At 41.7% G+C, this 12178-nt stretch overlaps 1 protein-coding gene across 1 annotated transcript in view; it reads left to right on the forward strand.

The window, feature by feature from the left end:
• The first annotated feature begins 9892 nt into the window (after positions 1 to 9892).
• The window catches only part of ARHGAP5 (Rho GTPase activating protein 5), a 44717-nt gene continuing 42431 nt past the window's right edge, over positions 9893 to 12178 (forward strand). The window contains exon 1 of the mRNA XM_054275627.1: positions 9893 to 10116. The gene's annotated coding sequence lies outside the window, so the exon portion shown is untranslated. The remainder of the gene's footprint in view (positions 10117 to 12178) is intronic.

The following is a 12178-nucleotide window of genomic DNA, read 5'->3' on the forward strand; positions in this document are numbered from 1 at the left end:
GCAAGGGTACTATGCCTTTTTTGAATGGTTTCTAGGACTTTTACAGATCTGGAATTATGAAGCCTAACAATAACCTGAGAGATTGCACTGCAATTTGTTTGTGGATCCGAGCTGGGAACCTAAGTTGTAAAAACGAAGAAGTATTTATAGTAAAAGGCAGAAGTACCTATAGATTAGGTGTACAGCTTATAAGTTTAAGGCAACTGGTGCTAAGAATGGGATTCAAAACCATTGCTTAGGTTCCCTTTAGCAATTCAGGGAGCTTTGCTATTCACAGCACCATCTGGTGAATGGAAAGTGATGTAAAGATACCAAAGGAAGTTTGGGAAGCCACCTTGGAAGTGGCTACACCTCTTAGTTCAAAGAGCTGAGTGCTGTGGAAAGTCACCTAGGAGAACAAAAAAGTGGATATGTTCAATGTGGGCTTCACCTTTTCTATTCAGATGGTGAAAATTCAAACTTTTATTACCATGGAAAGACCAAACCATTGAAAGGAGCAAAGTGTTTCCAATGAAGCTGTGCCACTGAGGAGAATGCAAGGAAAGATTCACATGATTACTAAGAGAGTAAAGAGCCTGACACTGTAGCTGGAACACTGCTGGACTGGAGGATGCTGAAACATTGGTCTTCCTATCCATCCTATGATAGACAGCTGTTAGGGAAAAATAAAAGGACTGATATAGTTTACAGCACTGGAATAGAGGGCCAGGATTCCTTACTCCTGAGGAAATTCCCTGGCCAATACAGACCACAGAGTGATCTGACAACAGTGCGTTGGGAGGGGTTTTTGCATGTGTTTGTGTTCTGCTTTGTATATGTGCTCATATTTTCTGAATCTAGCCCTAAGCAATTTGTTGATTCCACAAAGCAATTTAACGGCAAAACTAATACATGTTTCCATTCCATGAGCAGAAACTGTAACTTCTGCACTCTTGGAAGGAATTTTAAAAGCCTGAGGCAGATTCAGCAATTTGTGTGATGTACAAAGGTGCAAATGCCAGAGAATCTAGTTACCTCTCCTAGTGGAGAAAGGATTTTTGATGGTGGAAAAAGAGTTGTTTTTTTCTGTTGTTGGCCACAATGGATTGCACATCCCAACGTAAGGTGGGGAAACCTTGTAAGTACCTGGGAAAGAGCCATTCTTCTATCTGTATTCTAGGTGTAGGTTTGGCTCAGCTCTGCTGGGGATTATTCGCCACACACTGCTTGCATCTTATTATATTAATAAATCATATATGTGCATCATGGGAGAAATTTGGATCATAGTGGAGATTGGCAAGCATCCCACTGACTAAACAGCCGACATAGTTGAACCCAGTTGAGACTAAGGACACTAATGGATTCCTGTAGGATATTTCTCAGCAAAAATGGCCTGCCCTGCTGCTGGCAAGCTTTTGAAACAAAGCAACCATTAGCTGTCCCATGAACTCTTTAAGTCCTTCAGGTAATGCATTTCACTTGAAATAGAAATAAACTGCTACTTTTATTTTTCAGACAAAGCTAAAATGATACTTCTAGAAAAGTGAGAATAAATGTTCTTTTTTAAAGCAAAGAGCAAAACCAACCAGTCAGTTTTCTGAATGCAATCTGTGTGATTAATGTGTCTCAAAATACAGACATTTCTATAAAATATTAATCACTTCACTTCTGGACTGTATTAAATTACATTTAGCAATTCTGAAATTCCTTCCATATACTTTATGAGCAAATAATATTTATTAAAATTTTTCATCCTGTAAACCACTTCCTGCATAATTTTACTCTTTTTGTTAAAAAATCTGATCTGTTTGCCAGGCAAAATAGAAGTTCAAGGAACATCCTAGGAGAAGAGATCACTTTTGTGAGCAGGAATTAAAGGAACGTACTTACTTTTCCTTATAGCTATAGTGCACAAAATTTCAGACATGTGACTGTTGAAGAGTAACTGATTTTTTAAAAACATTTTGCTTTTTTAAGGATATTAATCATCGTAGCATCTCTAATTTAAATTATTTACATAGAAAAGTCTATATTAAAGTTATGAATACAGTTTAAACACTTGATGTATCCCATAGCACCCAGAATGATTGAAATGTGTTTCATTTTCTGTTTTACTAAAAAGGAAAATTCCCCTAATTGCAAAAGTAATGTGGTGCCATATTAGATGTTTGATGTAATAAGGAGTATAGTTCACAAATACATCCATCACTTTCAGTCTTATTAAGATGAAACTTGGTAAAGGAGGAATTGATTATATGAAAACAAAATGGACATAATGATACCTAATGTTTAGTAAATGCCATATTTGCTCTTATTCCTGTGTTCAGAGATAGAGAGGAGTGCCACACCTCTTTCATGTGCACAACAGATTCACTGTCAGACAAGGAAGAAGTTGGCAGGCTCATGAATACTCTAAAGGAGGAGAGCAGCTGTTTAGCAACAAAACCTTCCTAGCAGAGCCTTTCAGCCAGTTGCTGGACCATTTGATGTGGTGCTTGTGAGAGTGGGTGCACACACATGCAACTGGAAAGGCAGGAACACAGGGAAAAAAGCTTACAGTGGAAGCACTGATTGTCATGTTAGCTAGGTAAATATGTAACTTTTGTAAGTGATAGGTATTTTAGGATTTTACATATGAAAGAACCCCTTTTATGCTCTTCAGACACCAGATGAGAAAAATGTCTATGCTGTTGTTTATTGGTTCCCATAAATGCATATGCATTTAAGTTGCTTCTACTCTGTAGTGTAGATGTCTTGACTGCAGTGTGTAAAATCTACAGATGGAGAATGGGAAGAATAGGCCTGTTATCCTGAACTGATACCAGAAAAGGGCAAAAGGAGAGAACTGCGTATCTATTCAAGGCAATTATCATCTATTAGGAAGACATGGCTGTTCTGCATTCTTTACACAGGCTAGAGAGCCACGCACACTTTTGATGAAAAAATAGAACACATGTGCAGGAACAATAGGTTTCTAGAGGATATATTCCATAGTTGTATTTCTTCACTGTTGTCGAGCTCTAAAGCTCATTCTTCACACCGAGGATTTAAATCTAAAGGTTTTGCATTTTTTCTTCAAAATTTGGGCAGAAATTACCTTAATAAAAGAGATGTGTACACCATAATGTCAAAAAATCTATTACATGAATAAATTTTGATTTGCATTTAAATGTACTGATATGAATCCATTAACTCATCTTACAATGACAACAAAAGATCTTTTTCCTGTTTATTGTAGGTGGATAATAACTCAGTCTTTTATTTGGCAACACCTTTTAAGACATGTTTGCTCGACTGACTATTTTCATGCATATGTGTTTTAATGTAGCATGTAAAGCATTTGTCATAGGCATATAGAACCCATTTCAGAAGCATAGCTTAGAATCCAAGTTTCAGAAGTAAATATTTACTATTTCATTAACCTACTATGAGCTCAGTCTGAACTCTCCTAATGTGCCTCACCTGACTGAATACTGGATTCATAACACTGGGCAAAAGAATATAGCTCTGTATTGAAGGCAATTAGCACCTACTAGGAAAATAATGGCTGTTCTGTGTTCTTCACGACGAAAAAAATTAGAAGAGCCACATAAAATTTTGGTGAAAAAACTCAGACACATATGCACAAACAGTAATTTCCAGAAGAGGAATTTTTTTGCCTTTGTCCAGGATTCTGTCTCTCCAACCTTTGAGGCAAGACTCAGCTGCTCTTTTCCTAGCTCTCCCTTTACATGTGGGAAGGGAAGACACAAGCACATACAGTCCTATAATAGTAATTTGTCTTGGAACTATTGCAGGCTTGGTAGTTGGTGAATATTCTTTCTGTGCATTAGATTAGCTATCTAAGATAACTTCTATATAAGTAAATAATTATTTATTTATAAAGAAATAATTATAAATAATAAATATTATAATTTCTATATAAGTTAAATACCTTTACAAGAACAGTTGCAATAGTAGAAATCAGTATGATCAATGGTGTTCAGTTCAATATGTTCAGTATGATCAATGGTGTCATCACTTTGTAATTGTAATCTGTTCCTAAAATGAATGTCTTCCCTGCTCCTTCCCTTGGCATTTGTTGCCTTTAAATCTCCTCTGATGTTTGCAATTTGGGGGAATCTTCTCTTCTTGTGATATTAAAAAACTACAGCGTCTGACAACATTTTATTAGGGAAGGAAAGGTGCTTGCCCTATAAGAAAGACTGCTTTAAAACACAATCTTAGTACTGTTTCTTTAGAGATGTTTTAGCATATTTTTCTCATAACATCTAAACTGTTACTATCTGACAGTGCAATAACTTGGTTATTGAAATCACCTTGTTATGTTCAGAATTTGACCAGAAATATTGTAGTCAAAAGAAGCAATGTATTATTCATGCTTAGTTAGGTCAGCTGAACACATTTCAGCCTCACCGTGTTTGCAATCATCTTGACTAGTGTCATAATATTTTCCATCACCTCTCCCGAGGCACATTTAGCACCTTTTTTTTCCCCCCTTTTTAGAAAAAGAAATTCTCAATTATAGCTGTAAAGCAAACAGGCAACTGAAATCCACCCATTTCCTAAAGCTCTATTATCCCTGAGGCATCTGAAACAAAAACATATCAATACTAATTACTTAGCAGAAAGCAATCAAGAAAACCTTCTCACTCTCAAATCTCTCTTATCCCTGTACTCCTATAACCAATGTGCCCCTGAATGGGAAAGCCTGAGCTGTCTGAAAGCACACAGGGAGACATGGTGATAGCAAAAGTCTTTATGACCTTGACCCCACGAGTCTTTTCTGGTATCTTCTTCTCACAGCCCTCTCCTGGTTCACCTGTGATAAGTGTAATCTCTTCTCAGCAGCTCCCAGTGCTTCAACTCACTGATTTCAACAAGCAAGCAAGCCACAGAAGAGGTGCTGTTCATACAAATCTATCCTTTCCCTTCATCACACTGATGCCTGTACTGAAATGAGGTATCTTCAGTAAGTCCATGGGAACTGGTACCACCCCAGAGCAGTACCCTCTGTGGGCTGCTCAGGATGCTGGGCAGGTTGCCCGGGGGCTCCAGCAAAGGCTGCCTGGTGCTGCGGGTGCTGCTGCTCTGCTGTGGCCAAGGCTTCCCCAAGGCTGGGCTACAGCAGCCAGGGGCTGGGGACACGAGGGAAAAGGGGCTCCTTACAAGTAAAATAACAACTTGAAACAATCCTCTATTTCCTTCTCCATGTTCTCTATGTTGAGCTAGGTAATCAATCACTCCTCAATATTTAGGTAAGTATATATAAAAATATATTTATAAGCATAGTGCATGCACACACACACACACACACATATATATATATATTTATATATGTAAATGCTAAACCTACTCCGGAAGTTTGGGGGGATTTTTTTCTCCTTTATTTTTCTGAACTAACAAATACATATAAGGTGTCTGACTAATCTTCTTTTCCAGTTAATTTTTAAAATAAGAATTATGGATTCCATATTTTTTCTCAATCTCAATCTACCTCTCATGCTCTGTTAGATCTTTCTGCACTCATTTGGGATTTTCCAGTCCCTGGAAGTCATGGGGTTCATACCAGCAGAGTGGAACGTAGCAAGACTTAGAAAAAAGCAGGCCTTCATAGCACAAATACTGAATGTGTACATCATGTGAATGCTTGATTTTGCATAAGCCAGGTTCATTGAAATCACTGATCATGCTCTTGATATTAATTTTGAAATGGTAGATGATACAACTTAATAAAAAATGGTGATCAATGTAGTATTTAATTTTAAAACTGAATAAAATATTTATTTAGGAAAACACAACCCCAAAACCCAAACCCCCAAATCAGAACAAAGGTGGAGAAGGAGAAAGGTAAAAAAAGGTGAGTTTTCTGCCTGCTCTTTGTTTTGTCACGTGTACTGATCAGAAAACTAGTAATGCTGGTGAGCTTTCAACTCAATGCCATGGAATTATGCAGAGATGTGGGTCTCAGTAAGTAAATGCATTTATCTAAATGATTCCTATTAGAGACTAAACAGTCTCCACTTAATAATGTGATACAATGGTGTGAGTATTTATGCTTCTATTTTGCCCTCTCTTCTTTTATACAAATGTTTTTACATGGAGCATAATGAATTAACATGAGCATAGACAGTAGAACAATTTCAAAGTGTCTGACGATTTTCTCCCAAAGAAGGTGCTGTAACAGTGATTCCTAAACTTTATGCAAAACAATGCCTTTCCCTTGAAGTGCGACAGACCTGGCAGTTCTCCTGTTTAATGAGGGATGTTGGGGAAGAGGTCTGAAAGCAGCATGTAGTAAAATAATATGTGCAGATTTCATGTTCTGCAACCACCAACAGCACATTGATTTTTGGTTCAGTACACTGGTAAGATTGCTTGTTTTGCACTTCCAAGTGCTGCAAAGAAAGCAGTGACAGAGGACTGAGGGCAATTAAGAAAATGGTGTACCCATGAGAAGTATGTGCATTGCTCATCTGATTTGTGGTTTGAAATCCACCAGTTCCAGAAGCAGGAGGAGATATGCATTTGCCTCCCATCTGGCTTCAGCTCACCAGAATCAGAGGAAATTGATGTGCAGGCTACTAGAGATATACCAAGTGCTTACTTTGTGTTTATAATCAGCCCTTGAAGTATGAGGATATTTCTGAGGGGAAATCTGCTAAAGGAAAAGGCTCGAGTAACAATAGCCATTATAAATAACAAATGTTGCAAATCATTAATGGCTTTCCTCTGAGTTTCTGAAGGTTTACTAAAATGTTTCTTTGAACTGCCTTTCTGTATAATTTACAAACCACTAACCTACCTAAATTATTAATAGTTTTTCATTATTACAGTTTATTTTTATGCCTTCTTTGAGTTACAGTGCTCCCTGTATTCTACTCAGTCATTGAAAGGGCTTTCTGAAAGATTTCTTCTGATGAATATTCACAAATATTTCTGAAAATTTTTAATAAAATTTTATATTAAAATACCTTGATAGAGTTGCTTTAATTTATCTTCCTTCTTCATTAGTGATATAAAATCTTTAAGTAGCCCTAGAAATCTAAATATTTTGCTCTCATAAGGGCATAAAACTACCTGTTTTCTCATGAATTTGCAATTTTCTCACCACTTTCCCTTTGAAACTTTATGAACCTTGCATGTCTTTTTAATATGCATCTGACATGACCTATGGGTATATCTCTACCCAATGGTTTACCTTAAACTGCAAAATTATAAATTTCATAGAGTCTAGGAAAAACACTGTGTCACTAATCTGCTTAGAACCCTGCTTGTTGGTTCACTGGACATTATGATTGACTTTTTGTAGCTTTATGCAAAATCAAGGGGTTTAATAAGCTCTGCAATTCCATAGCAAGATGCATACTGCAGCCTGACAGAACTTTTGTGTGCTCCCTGGAAGGCCACAAGCAAAGTGAGTTTCTGCACAGCAGTTTCCTCTGATGATGGTGATCTGACGCGAGGAAATCTATATGAAAATCAATTTCTGGCTTCACAGTCTTCCTGTGTTATATTAATTTTTGGAGGACTATTTAGGATCAGAGGAAGACAAATTAGCTGATCTAATTCTGCCTGAAAACCAGTTTTATTCTTTTGACAAGGAGTGCTTTTGGAGCTGGTGGTGTGTCTTACCAGGGTAACACCACAGGAAACCACTGGTGCCTATTGCCTTTTGTCTGGCTGTGCATCCTTGTGAAGGATGTTTCCAACTGAGGCACTCCTCTCTGGCCTTGCACAAGACAGGGTTGAGCTTGCTGGGAAAAACTTCCTGCTATTCCCAAGCCTATTCGCCTTTCTGAGCTTTTTTTAAAACTAAAATCAGGATCAAAGTAATTTCTACAATCAATTCCTACATGAGAGATCTCCTACATGATGGAGCTTTACCAAAATTCTCTAATATTAACTGTTTATGGTAATTAATACCTAAGCAGAATTTCAGAAAGATAAAGATTTCCTTTAAATTTATGTTAAGCTAAGAAACCTCAGAAGTTTTTTTTGTCGTATGAATATAAGCTTTTGATTCTGGTAACGTGAAACGGGACTTTAACACTCCAAGGTACCTATTTTCAACAACCTCCCCCCTCAAACAACTCAAAATGAGGTAATTAAAATTAAAATTTAGTTCTGGTTTTATGCTTGTTTAGTTTGCTTTTCTGTCCGTCCTTTATTTTTAAAAAACTCTTAAGCAAATGCTGTGATTACAATGTCAAATAATTTTACACTTTTTAAATGTGGACCTACCTAAGGTGAGTATTTCTACAAATATTCTCATGCAATGCAATGTCCATGCTAGGCTGTTCAGTCATATTTAACACAAAATGGTTTAGCTAGTTAGGATTTTCTTAAAAATTCAAGTTTACAGGAAATGTGTCTTTAGAAAGGATCTGACGTTGTAAATCTTTTAATTTCCTAATTTTCAGATGTAAAACCTTATGATGTGCATATGATGTGCAGTATGTAAAATTGCACAGAATGAACCATATTGTTATTAAATATTATGATTACAAATATAACAGTCAAAACTTGGACTGTGCCAAGAGTGAGGTTGCTAGTAAAATATTAATTTGTTCCTTTGTATGCATACATATAAACGATCTTTAGTAAAAAATGATGCACAGAATATGCATTTCTGTGTGCACAGAGATAAGGTGTATGTGTCTGATGACCACAGATGTCCTGGTCCCTGTGGTGGATAGAACAGATTAGCACCTACTCACTAGCTCTTTTATGAGTGCCATGCCTCTCCTGCCAGCTCCTGAAGAAACCCAGCTCCGGATGCAGGAGCACAAAGCTCCTCAGCCCCATCCCTGAGGGGTTGGGGTTTGTGTACAACCCTGGGGGGGCTCTGAGAGTGGAGGGGGATTTCACCTCCTCCAAGCCATGTGGGGACCCCTCCGAGTGCCTGTGCTGCCTGGGGGGCTTAACCTGACTGCCAGGGTGTCCAGGGCCTGGTATGCCTGTGAAGGAATGTCCTAGAGGGATTCCCAAGGTGTCCAGGGCCTGGTGTGCCCGTGATGGAATGTCCTAGAGGGATTCCCAAGGTGTCCAGGGCCTGGTGTGCCTGTGAAGGAATGTCCTAGAGGGATTCCCAAGGTGTCCAGGGCCTGGTGTGCCTTGTGAAGGAATGTCCTAGAGGGATTCCCAAGGTGCCAGTGCCTGGTGTGGCCTGGGAAGAAATGTCCTGCACATTGTCCCACAAAGGTGGGTGTCCCACAGGCAGCCTCACTGCAGTGCTCTTTCTCTTTTTAATGATTAACAAATGAAAGAAGTGCTGTGTTACACTGGGGAAACCTGGGAAATGTTGTGAAAAGTTATAGGCAGCTGGGCAGGAGAAGAGCTGGGGGCACAGGGCTGACCACACCGGCATTTTGGGATCTCTTAATTCCACCCCGGTCAACCCCCAATTTCCTTCCTTGGAGGCATCGCTGCTGGCTGTAGGCTTAGCGTAGGCCCCAGCTAAGGCTGGCCGCCACCCGACAGTGCCGGTGGCCCGGGATCCAGCCCGTGGCCGCCTGAACACCTCGGAGCCGCTCTCACGCAGGGGCGCGGCGCGTCCCGGCCTGCGCCGCTGCCGGAGGCGGGACTCGAACCGCGGTCCCCCAGACTCGCGGCTCCCCGCGATACCCGCGCGGCCACCAGGGCAGGAGCGGGCGCGCGCCGCGCGCGCCCCCGCTCGGGCCAGGGAGGAGGGGGGAGGCGGGGCGGCGCGCGTGCGCGCGCAGCTGGGTGCCGGCCGCGCGCGCCCTCCCAGGCTTCCCAGGGAATCCAGCGACAGCAGGAAGAGGCTCCTTCCCGCGCACGCGCAGCTGGCCGGGCGGGCGCGCGCTGAGCCGCGGCGGCGGGAGGGAGGGGGGAGGGGAGGGAAGCTGCTGAGGTAAAGTTAGGGGGAGAGAGAGACTCCGTCAGCCAAGCGAGAGCCGGGGAGGCTCGGCGGCCGCCATTACTGAGCGCCGGGGAGAGAGCGGAGAGGCGGGACGGGGCTGCGGCGGCCGGGAGCGCTCGGGAGCTGCGGGCCGGAGAGCGGAGAGAGCCCCGCGGGGAGGAGAAGCCGCCGGGGGCGCCGGCGCGGAGACCGCGTCCCGGGAATGCTGCCGCTCCCGCCGCCGCCGAGGAGCCGGATCCCGACGGCGCGAGGTGAGGGGAGGAATGCGGTCCCGTGGGAGCCGGCCCGGCCTGAAGCGGGGCGGCCGGCCCGGCAGGCGGAAGGGGAGCGGGGGGAGGAGGCGGCTGCAGCCCGGCGAGCCGGCGCGGCGGCCGCTGGCTGTAACCAGTTCGGAGGGCTGGGGCCGCGTGGGGAGCGGGCAGCGGCCCCGCGCCCCCCGGCCGGCCCCCTCGGCCCCGCCGCGCCGCCGAGGGCAGGCGGGAAGGGCAGGGAGCGGGGAGCCTGGTCCCAGACAGGTGATGAAGGCCTGAGCAATGGGAGGGTCTGAGCCTGCTGTACGAGGCTGCCAGCTGGTCACGGCTCTCTAGGGAGGGAGGAAGGCAGGAAGGGGAGCTTCCCTGCTCCTCTCTTCTTCCTTCCTCATTCCCTTCTTCTGCCTAGCCCTTTAGCTTCCTCCCTTCTTCCATTCCCACTGCCTTTCCCCCCTTTTCTCCTTTCTCTGTACTTGTTTTCCTCTTCATTACCCCCTAATACTCATTCACGCCTTCTCTGTTCTTTTCTTCCTCTACTAAATTTGAACAGTTGTCCATTCCCCTCCTCCTTCCTTTCACCTTCAAATATTGCTCGATATTAAATTTCAGAAAACTTCTCTCTCATAATGATGTGTGTGCATTTCTGTTTTTCCACCAGGTGGATTTTAAGGCTTTGGAATAGGGTAGCCAGTTGCAGTGTTGCAGCTTTCAAGCGTTTTGAATCCCTTCAACCAGCATAACCTTTAGACTCTCTCCACCCAAGGGAATCACCAGAGACATACAGATGTAATGCTGTGGTGTTGTAGCTATAGGACATAAGGAAACACTGCTTTAATTTAAAAAAGAAGCAGGGCTGTGTAGTTATAAAAGGAAGACGTACTTGTCACCTTCTCCCCACGATACACCCCACCCCTCTGTACCCCCCTCCAATATTGCTTTTGATATCAGCGTGGAATAGTTCCTTAATAAGTAGGAGGGGAATGATTTTAATCTAGACCAAAATAGGTCTGTGGGGGTATGTGTGTATTCTTTAGTTCAGTGTCATGCAGATAAACCGGTGGGTTTTTTTCTTTTTTTTTTTAAAGAAATATCCTTGACAGAAATTTGAAAACTCTACACTGCAGAGTAAAAGCAGTAGAGAGAGAAAGAGAGAGAACAGCATTAGCTGGTCAATTGGCCGTCCATTTTAAACCTGTGCATTGAAGCCAGCTGCAGCACTGATACTTTTGTATGCTTACTTCATAAAGAATGTGGAGTTAATAGTTGGCATTTTTGTCAGATGTGCTGTCCTACCTTGTGAAGAGACTTCCACATGACAGTTGTTTTCAGCAGTGACATCAGTGACCAGAGTTAACTGCCTTCTGATACTTATTTATAGTACATATCTGAAGTAAGTGCATTGCAAATGTTCATCCAGGTGCATTTTTGTAAGGGTTTACTTTCATTTTTTGTGCTGCTTTAAAAATTATTTTTAAGAAGTGCTAAAATTCTTAAAATTCTATTTGTAGTACTCTATTAAAACTCTTACAAGAGCTCAAAAAGTATGATGTGAATGTAAGGGGTTTTTTTTAAAGTCTGTAGTACCTAAAGTATGGGAAATTGTTTAAGCATTTGTTACCTTACCACTAACTTGTTTCAGCATAAGTTGCTTATGAGTGTGGAACATACTGAGCTGAAATAGCATTTTCCCCCTGAAGTATCCCCATCTAAAGCAGCTGCCATTGTTGTAAAATTGTAAATAATTGCAACCAAATGCCTACCACTCCCTGGTATTGGACTTTAGCTAAGGTGTTGCATATGTAACACAATCCAATTAAATACTTTAGGCTCAGACTAAATTGTTTTAAAATGCTATATTTAGCACTAACAGAACCAAATGCTCCGCATGTTTTTCAAGCTATGTGCTTTCCTAAAGCTGTAGGTGTTTTTTTCCGTTTGCAGACTTTGTAGAAAAGAAAAGCACTGATCATAATAATAGATTGTTCTGTGTGAGTTTCCCTGTCGGGACTTGTTATTTGAGTAGATTATTAAACATAATGGAATTATTTTTGCACTAAGATAT

This window comes from Melozone crissalis, unplaced genomic scaffold (assembly GCF_028551555.1).
Source record: "Melozone crissalis strain CALT ecotype California unplaced genomic scaffold, PUWL_Pcris_2 ptg000018l_1, whole genome shotgun sequence".
Classification (NCBI taxonomy): domain Eukaryota; kingdom Metazoa; phylum Chordata; class Aves; order Passeriformes; family Passerellidae; genus Melozone; species Melozone crissalis.